Genomic DNA, 11,120 nt, shown 5'->3' with positions numbered 1-11,120 from the left:
ATGCTTTTATGCTGAGGCTAAGCGTCGCTCGACTTTTTGTTGCGTTTGTGGCATGTGAAAGTTATTACTTTACTGATGGCTTTCACAGATCCACAACAACACCACACATTTTGTGCACGTTTTCTGTTGAAAAGGTTTTGACTACAAAAGTTTTAATTAAAAATATTATTCTTATAGAATTTGACAAATGCTAAGAAATGAGCGCTGCTTAGTTGTTTAGCAAAGTGCTTAGGGCGCATGTTCCGAATACGAAATTTGGTGACGTAAGTATCTCGTCGCGAATAAAATTTTCACTTATGACATCCGCAATGGAAATTTTTTGGTTGCGTCAAATAAGCTCTCTGGCTCTAGATCGCTGAAGAGTTCTCTTACACTAAAGTTATCTTAGAAGTTGGGATTCGAGGTGTAGTAGCGGAGAGAGTGAGTATTAGAATGTGGATTCACATAGTTGGTAGTCGGACTATAAATATTTCTCAGAGCTTCTGGATGGCTCAAATACTGATCAACGAGGACTTTGCCGACGTCGAAATTATTGACGAACTTGCTTTAGATCAAGATAGTGGCTAACATATAAAAAGTTTGAGGACGCTGGATGTGAGTGTTGAAGGACGAAATCTTAGGTCCTTATGGGTTCTCTATAATCTGAGAGGAGTTCTACTTTTTACAATATCATACAAAGAAAACAAGACGAGCTGGAGAAACTATTATTTTTAAAGGGACAACATGAAAAGGCACCTCGGGCGTTATTCTCACTTCAAATAATTGACTGCCACAATATCGACATTCCCTGATAGCTCGATTTACACCGTTGGAAACCAGACTCTTAATTTTTGTCTGGCTCGCTTGAAGTATTGATCAACGAGGAAATAGTTTCCGACAGGTGATAAGTGAGCTCTGAAGAGGAGCGCGTGAGTATTAGACTTTTGCTCAAGTAGTGATCAACGAGGACTCTACGACACCCGATAATGACAAAACATTATGAACTCGATATGGAGGTGGGTAGCGTCTATTGTGGAAAGACTTTCAGGGAGCTGGGTGTCAATGCTGAACTCACACCAATAAAGCATGATTTTTTGGTTGTTTATGCGTTCTCTATGGCTCGAGGTGAGTTCACTTTTATACATTATCACACAAAGAAAAAAAACGAGCTCGAAAATGACTATTTTTAAAGGGACAACATGAAAGACCCCTCGAGTTTTAATCACAGAAGTGACTACCATACTGTCGACAGCCCCTGATAGTTCGATATACACCATCGAAAACCTGACTTGTGACCTTTTTCAGGACTCGGCTCAAGTATTGATCAGCGAAGAAAGAGTTTCCGATAGGTGAGAGGTGATTCTTCAAGAGGGTTGTGTGTGTATTTAGCTCTGAGTTCGCATCGTTGACTACAAATATTTCTCAGAGCTTTTCAGGACTCGGCACAAGTATTGATCAGCGAAGAAAGAGTTTCAGATAGGTGAGAGATGAGTCTTTGAGAGGATTGTGTGTATATTAAGCTCTGGATTTGCATCGTTGAAGTCTGACTACAACTATTTCTCAGAGCTTCTGACTAGTTCAAGTATTGATCAACGAGGACTTTGGCGACGTCCGATATTAATGATAAACACTCTTTAGGGCATCTTAGAGCAGGGCAGTCGCTTTCGTAGAGTTTCAGGGAGCTGTATGTAAATGTTGAAGGACGAATTTGGTCCGAGGGTCCGAGTTCGGGTTTTTACATTATCATACTAAGCTAAACAGAAACGACCTTGAGAAACTACTATTTTTAAAGATACAACACTCTAGTTTTAACGAGGTGGCTGCTATATTACCGGCAGTCCCTAGTCGCTCAATTTACACAGTTAGAAACGTGAGTCGTAATCTTTTTTCAGAGCTGCTGTTTCGGCTGACATATTGATCAGCGAGGAAATAGTTTCATACAGGTGTAAGGTGAGCGCTCGAGAGGAGTGTGTGAGCATTAAACTCTAGATTCACGTCGTTGAAAGTCTGACGCGTAAATTTCCTAAAGAACTCAAGAGACTAACGATACCAACGTCCAACTTTAATAAGAAACCCTTATGAGCTTGCCTTGACGGAGCGTTGGGGGTTTCGTGGTATATTTTCTGATTATTAAGTGTGAATGCTGAACTCTAACTTCACATCACTAAAGAATGCAGCCCTATGGTGCCTATTCATTCATTATTCACACCTCAAAGTGGTCATAATACCGCCTGGGATGACCTCACATGGAGAAAACAGCATTCCAATGAAGTTAAAGACCTAAATACCCTTAAAATTAATCATCAAATGAGCGGAATTCATTGAGTTAGCATAAGATGTGGTTGACTTTCCGGTTCTCGCACCTCAAACCATCTTCTCAGCATATAGAGTTTTAAGCCCAAAAGGAGTCAGCCTCTCTGAACAATCGATGCGGAACTTTCTAGCCACAGGAAACGCTCCCCTAGTAACTCTTATTTCTTAAAACCTTTTTCCTATAATTTCTTAAAACCTTTTGAGTTATTGCTTTAATGGGTGAAATGGCTGAAGTGTCTGTCTGGAAGTGTCAGCACTAAAGCCCGTTTTGATGAGAAAGAAGAAAAGATATATAGATTATTTAAAGGCATTGTTCATAGAGCTGCATTAGGTAGTGCATGGAATTTTATATAAGCTGAGACATGTGGGCCTGGTTAACTAGATATATCCTTTGCTGAATCATTTATCCTAAAGGTAGACCAAATGCAGTAAGCAGGAATATTTCACCAAAGGGTCGAAACACCATTTCAGTGCTCGTAAATGCTCTCTGGGAAAATGGTATTTTGAACGATCATGAGAAGTAAGAATTCACTTCAGGCTAAGAGGACGCAGTGACAAGCTAGTCAGTATATATGGATAGTCACCTCAGTTAAATAAAATAAAAGTTTTTTTTTCGAGATGTTCTTTGGATATATCAATAATGGTTTCTCTACGACCATCTACAATTAACCAAAATTTAGATTGAATATACGAGAGTGCACTTTTATAATAAATTTTGATAAATTTTATATTATTTTTGATAAATTTCATATTATTTTTAATAAATTTTATAATATTTTTGATAAGTTTCATATTATTTTTAATAAATTTTATATTATTATATTTTTGATAAATTTCATTTATTTTTGATAAGTTTCACTTATTTTTGATAAATTTCTTATTATTCTTGATACATTTCTTATCATTTTGGGTAAATTTATTATTATTCTTGATAAACTTCATATTATTTTTGATAAGTTTCATATTATTTTTGATAAATTTTTTATTATTTTCGATAAATTTCATATTGTTTTTGATAAATTTCATATTATTTTTGAAAAATGATTTTGAATAAATTTGATAAATTTTCTATTATTTTTGATAAGTTTCATTTATTTTTGATAAGTTTTACGTATTTTTGATAAATTTCTTATTATTCTTGATAAATTTCTTATCATTTTGGGTAAATTTAATATTATTCTTGATAAACTTCATATTATTTTTGATAAGTTTCATTTATTTTTGATAAATTTCATATCAGTTTTCATAAATTTCATATATTTTTTGATAAATTTCATATTATTCTTGATACATTTCTTATCATTTTGGGTAAATTTATTATTATTCTTGATAAACTTCATATTATTTTTGATAAGTTTCATATTATTTTTGATAAATTTTTTATTATTTTCGATAAATTTCATATTATTTTTGATAAATTTCATATTATTTTTGAAAAATGATTTTGAATAAATTTGATAAATTTTCTATTATTTTTGATAAGTTTCATTTATTTTTGATAAGTTTTACTTATTTTTGATAAATTTCTTATTATTCTTGATAAATTTCTTATCATTTTGGGTAAATTTAATATTATTCTTGATAAACTTTATATTATTTTTGATAAGTTTCATTTATTTTTGATAAATTTCATATCAGTTTTCATAAATTTCATATATTTTTTGATAAATTTCATATTATTTTTGATAAATTTCATATTATTTTTGAAAAATGATTTTGAATAAATTTGATAAATTTCATATTATTTTTTACAAGTTTCATTTATTTTTGATAAATTTCCTATTATTTTTGATAAGTTTCATAAAATAAAGTTTCATAAAAGTTTTCATAAATTTCATATATTTTTTGATAATTTTCATATTAGTTTTGATAAGTTTCATATTATTTTTGATAAATTTCATATTATTTTTAATAAATTTCATTAATTTTTGATAAATTTCCTAATATTTTTGATAAATTTCCTATTATTTTTGATAAATTTCATTTATTTTTGATAAATTTCATTTACTTTTGATAAATTTCATATCATTCTTGATAAATTTCCTATCATTTTGGATAAATTTGGTAAATTTCATATTATTTTTCATAAATTTCATTTACTTTTGATAAATTTCATATTATTTTATTCATTTCCTAATGTTTTTATTTTTTTTGAGTAATCGTAAACATTTTTTCTTATCTGTTATGGAATTTATTTTTTAATTGAATTTTAAATTTCTTTCATATCACGCCATATGCGGCAGCTGTATTCAAAGCTTAATATATTCCCTCCAATACCCCTGTGATTACAGTAAGTGTTTGCGGAAAATCTTTCAATATCGAAAATTTATGAAATAAAATTTTCATGCAAGCCCCATATCTTATGATTTTCCATTTTCTAACTAACCAGCTGTACAGAAGAGTGTAAAAACGAAAACAAAAAGCACGAGAATATTTCATATTTGCCAACTTTTCATCATTAAATATAGTTAGTATGTTGCTTAACCAGGCTTTACCGACCAAATCCACTCCCTCCTTCGCTCACTCGCTCACTTCGCTTCTTTCGCTACCTCGCCATTCCTCTCTTACTGCCAACAGTTTCGCTTGCTGTCTGCTGGTCGCTCGCGCCACTATGAGCAAAATCGCCAACTGAATGCACAGATGTCCCAAAGCAACAGCCAACAACAACAACCATCGACCAACCAACGAACCACCCAAAACCATTCACCGAGCGTCCAAAAGCGCTTGAGGCTCAAGCAACAGACCGCCAAAAGTCCAAACGGATACAGATGACGAAGGCACATCCTAGCCGCCTTGCGTTGCTAAGATTTCCACTTTGTCATCATTCTTATTTCATGATGCAACCAACTGCATATCTGCTGTTCTTGTTTTTATTTTCATTTTCATTTCATATTCTGTATTTTACAAGAGTACTGTTACTCTGCGCTCTTCTTTAATACTTCCTTTTTTTATTTTTTTTTATGTTTATATTATTCGCTGCCAGTGCTTCATATTTTATTTCATTCCACTTATTATTTGCTTTGAGTTACTCGTCGCAGATATAAATGCATTTCTTCAGATTTCACCACCGGCCAACCAATGGCAATCGCAACAGCAGCAGCAGCAGCAGCAAGAAACAGTACTCGTACAAGTGCAGTGGCATAACTCCTTTACGCAGCATCCTCTACCACTCTGTGTGCTGGTGGTGCTGTTGCTGTTGCTGTCGCCATCATCGCCACCATCGCGCCCATCGCCATTCCCAACAGCATAGCTATCATCATTCATTGCATTATCAGCAAACAGCAAAGCTTCGTCTCGCTTATATAATCATAAATTTCGTAAATGTGCGCTGGAGCATTCAGCAAAAACAAATGCTGCAGCTGCATACACTTCAGTGTTGCTGAATTCGGTTGCATTGCTGTTTTACGATTGTAAAAATTTACCTCCTCACCTTCTCAGTCACCCCTTCTTAACTCCTTTACAGCCACCCAGCCTAGGCGCCTTCACCATTATTTCCAAGGCTTCATTTTGTTGCGTTTTGCTTGCAATTTATTCCAAGTTTTCGATTTGTTCTCACCCGCTGTTGCATCTTTTGTAGCGTTGGTGTAGCAGCAGAGTTGCAATTTATGTACATAAGTTAATTTTTTCTACAAAATTGTGTTTCATGAAATCGCAACATTTTTATTAAAAATTCAAAATGTGTGAAGTGAATGCGAAGAGTTGCGAAGAGATGGCGTGAGAGGCTGAATGAGGCAGTAAGAGAGGGTGTGAGGTAATGAGCGAGTGAACGAATGCAGAAAGGAGTTGGCGAGTCAGAGTGGGAGTGAGTTCTCGAAGCGTGCATTTGGTAAAAGAAAAAGCAAAAAAACAAAACTCATATTCACATTACAAGTTACTAAAGGGTGGGACAATCAACTGGTTTTCTTTTAAAAACGCTATAAAAAATTACAATTTTTTTCTTAAAAACTGATATTCTTACTTAAAATTTTAAATTTTTTACTAAGTTAAAATTTTTCATTAAATTAAAATTTTTCACTAAATTATACGAAAAAAATTAAAATGATAACTTTTTACTAATATATAAAAATTAATTTTTTACAATGTAAAAAATTTTTACTAAATTATAATTTTTTTTTAGTTGATTAAATTTTTTTTAATATAAAAAATTTAATTTTTTTTTAATTCACTTTTTTTTTTATTAATACTTTTTTTTTATTAAAAATTGTAATTTTTACTACATCTTTTAGCCCTAAGCAGCCTTCAGTATAAAAATAACATTTTGTTTAAATCAAACCTGCCTACATTTTATTCGAAAAAAAAAAATTTTTTTTTTGCGGTTTTATTCAAAACAACTGGAAAATCGACTGATTTCTTTTCAAAAACGCTGCAAAGAACTATAATTTTTTAATTAAAAATTTTAAAAATTTAAAAAATTTTTTTTAGTTGATTAAATTTTTTTTAAATTAATTTAACTTTTTTTTTTATTTCAATTTTTTGTTTTTTTTATTCATAATTTTTTACTACTTTTTTTACCCAAAGCACGTTTTAGTGTAAGAATAATATTTTATTTAAACCAAACTAGCCGATGGCCTACATTTTATTAGAAAACAATTTTTTTTTGGCAAAAATCGATTACTTTTTGCAAAAATTATAATTTTTTAATTAAAAATTTTAAATATTTCAAAATTTTTTTTTAGGCATTTTATTCAAAACAACTGGAAAATCGGCTGATTTCTTTTCAAAAACGCTGCAAAAAATTATAATTTTTTAATTAAAAATTTCAAAATTTTTTTTTAGTGGATTACATTTTTTTTTTAATTAATTTAATTTTTTTTTAATTCACGTTTTTTTTTTATTAATACTTTTTTTTTTAGTTTTTTAATTTAATTTTTTTTTATTAAAAATTGTAATTTTTACTACATCTTTTAGCCCTAAGCAGCCTTCAGTATAAAAATAACATTTTATTTAAATCAAACCTGCCTACATTTTATTCGAAAAAAAAAATTTTTTTTTTTGCGGTTTTATTCAAAACAACTGGAAAATCGACTGATTTCTTTTCAAAAACGCTGGAAAGAATTATAATTTTTTAATTAAAAATTTTAAAAATTTAAAAAATTTTTTTTAGTTGATTAAATTTTTTTTAAATTAATTTAACTTTTTTTTATTTCAATTTTTTGTTTTTTTATTCATAATTTTTTACTACTTTTTTTACCCAAAGCACGTTTTAGTGTAAGAATAACATTTTATTTAAACCAAACCAGCCGATGGCCTACATTTTATTAGAAAACAATTTTTTTTGGCAAAAATCGATTATTTTTTTGCAAATATCGATTTATTTTTTTTGAAAACACTTGAACAACCGACTGATTTCTTTTCAAAAAAAGCTGTAAAAAACCATAATTTTTTAATTAAGAATAAATTTAATTTTTTAATTAATTTAATTTTTTTTAATTAAATTTTTTTTTTTAATTTTTTTAATAATAATTTAGTTTTTAATTTAATTTTTTTTTTATTAAAATCTATAATTTCTTATCACATCGTTTAGCCCTAAGCAGCTTTCAGTATAAGAATAACATTTTATTTAAACCAAAAAGGCCGATGGCCTACATTTTATTAGAAAAAAAAAATTTTTTTTTTGCATTTTATTCAAAACAACTGCAAAATCGGCTGATTTCTTTTCAAAAACGCTGCAAAGAATTATAATTTTTTAATAAAAAAAAATTTTTTTTCAGTTGATTAATTTTTTTTAAATTAATTTAATTTTTTTTTAATTAAATTTTTTTTTATTAAAATTTGTATAATTTTTTAATACATTTTTTTAGCCCAAAGCAGGTCTCGGTATAAGACTAACATTTTATTTAAACCAAACCTAACAAAAATTTTTTTTTGCCAAAACGGTTAATTTTTGCAAATATCGATTTATTTTATCCAATAAAACTGGGCAATCGACTGATTTCTTTTCAAAAAAGCTGTAAAACACAATAATTTTTTAATTAAGAATTTGTTTAATTTTTTTTAAATTAATTTAATTTTTTTTATTCAATTTTTTTTTAATTTTTTAATAATATTTCTTTTAGTTTTTTAATTCAATTTTTTTTTAATTAAAAATTGTAATTAAATTTACTATATCTTTTAGCCCTAAGCAGCTTTCAATATAAAAATAACACTTTATTTAAACCAAACCTGCGGATGGCCTAAATTTTATTAGAAAAAATTTTTTTTTGGCAAAATCGATTAATTTTTTGCAAAGATCGATTTATTTTATTGAATAGAACTGGACAATCGACTGACTTCTTTTCAAAAAAGCCGTAAAAACCACTATAATTTTTAATTAAGAATTAATTTAATTTTTTTTAATTGTTTTTAATTAACTTAATTTTTTTAATTAATTTTTTTTTTTTAATTTTTTAATAATATTTGTTTTTTTTTATTAAAAATTATAATTTTTTTACTACATCTTTTAGCCCTAAGCAGCAGAAAAAAAAATATTTTTTGCGAATTTATTCAAAACATTTGGAAAGAAAGAATTATAATTTCTTAATAAAAAATTAAAAAAAAAATTTAAATGATTCAATTTTTTTTTAATTACTTTAATATTTTTTTTTTAATAAATATTTTTTTTTATTAAAATTTATAATTTTTTAGCCCAAAGCATAGCAAAACTTTTTATTTTTTTTAAATCGATTAATAATTTTGCAAATATCGATTTATTTTTTTGAAAACAATATAACAATTGACTGATTTCTTATCAAAAATGCTGTAAAAAGTTATAATTTTTTAATTGAAAATAATTTTTTTTTTAAGTAATTTGCTTTTTTTTATTTTTTAATACAAATTTTAATTTTTTTTTTACTAAACGTTTTAGCCGAAAGGAGCTATTAGTATAAGAATAACAGTTTATTTAAGCCAAACCTCCCGATGGCCTACATTTTATTAGGAAAAAAATTTATTTATTTGATTCAAAAATCGATTATTTTCTTAGCCAATACGTGTGTCGAACGGTGGAAACCAACGCTGGTTTTGCTTTACGGTCCACCTATCGATGCTTCTTTGCTATCGATGCCATCGAGTCAAATATCTTCGATGATTCTGCTTTGCGAGTATTTTGGGGAATTCTGCCGGCAGCAACGTGATTGACTTCAGACACGAACTGGATAACTGGTATGCACTTGGATTACTATTTTCGTGCTACTGAGTTACACAAAATTAGAAAGAGAAAATTTTTCTTTATTATTAAACCAAGAAAATGAGCAGCTGACGATATGGAATGTGGCTTTTTTTAGAATCTAGTACACTTTTCCAGTGTAATAAAAGTTATATTGAATGTAAAATGCAGCTCGGTTATTCAGAGTATTTTCTGTTTCATTGTAACTCGTTAAGAAAATAAAATGAAACGCATAATCCACTGTTACTCTTAATAATTATTTCACAGAAAAGGAAGTAAGGAGCGCAAAGAAGTGGGTGTTGTGCGTTGTTAGCTGCGTATGGGCGAAAATTTCATATCTGCGGCTGTGTTAACTCTCGCTGTGTGTATGTATTTATTAAAACCGTATTTTCTAGTCGCATATAAATCCTAGCATGTATTTAGACGCTGATTGTATGTAGGCATTGATACCAACAATTTTGCTAGATATTCATACGAAATGCTATTTAAAACGTTCAAGGGAATTGCGCTCATTATTTGTTCTCGCCAGCAAATAAGCAATTCTCAGCAGCAGCTGGTTTATTATGGATATAAATAAAATGATAACAGCTTTAGTTGCTGGAAGAGCCTGCTGAATGGATCTCAAGCAAATTTCTAAATTTATATCTTAGGCATCTGCAGTGGAGTTTATTTTTATGATCTTCGCATTGTTATCTTTCCTCTACCACAATCTTAGCGATTTTCCTATTCGATAAATCGTTTCATAGCAAAAATCGATAAGACAAAATCAGCTGTTTTGGTTAACAAGTCGATTACCACAAACTAGACGACAGGAATTTTGGTGGGGTTTCCACAAAAAAAAAGAAGCTATAGTGGTTTTAATTAAAATGCTAATTTAACGGGTGGAGAGGAGGTAGTCAGCCCTTAAGCCGTGGACCGACTGGATACAAAATTTCTTAGCCTGACAATCAAATTAGAGGTTCCAGAATAACAGCCATTCCAGAACAACAGAGATCCCAGAACAACCTTCAAACTTATTCAGTTCTATATTCTGACTTTACGAGGAAGGTTAGAAATGAAGATACCATTTTTCAAAAACACATTTTTTTATTTTTCAACATAGTCCCCTTTTAGAAAGATACACTTCTCCCAACGCTCCGGCCATTTTTCTAACCCCTCCAAAAAATAGGACTTGCCGAACTCTCCAAAATACGCCTCTGTCTCGTTTGAACTAAATTTATTTCCAGCGAGCCATTTCTTCGTGTTGGAGAACAAGAAAAAGTCGCACGGAGCCAAATCAGGTGAATGCGGCAATAATTCATAACACAATTCATGCAATTTTGTGGCGACAACTCCCGATGAATGTGCTGGTGCGTTATTGTGGTGGAACAGCACTTTCTTTTTCACCAAATGCGGCCGTGTCTTCTTGAATTTTTTGTGAAAGCAGTCCAATAACTCACTGCGGTATTGTCCAGTGATCGTTCTTCTTTAAATATCTAAGAAATGTTTGAGGTTGACGCAGTTTGCATCCCAAAAAAGCGTCAATATAACCTTTCCGGCCGATGGGGCTGTCTTCGCCGTCTTTGGAGCAGCTTGACCGGGAGAAATCCATTGTTTTCATTGTTGCTTAGTTTTTGATGTATAATAATGAATACAGGTCTCATCAACGGAGACAACTCGATGCAAAAATTTCTTCGGAACTCGC

This window comes from Anastrepha obliqua, chromosome 5 (genome assembly GCF_027943255.1).
Source record: "Anastrepha obliqua isolate idAnaObli1 chromosome 5, idAnaObli1_1.0, whole genome shotgun sequence".
Lineage (NCBI taxonomy): Eukaryota > Metazoa > Arthropoda > Insecta > Diptera > Tephritidae > Anastrepha > Anastrepha obliqua.
This window is presented reverse-complemented; position numbering follows the sequence as displayed.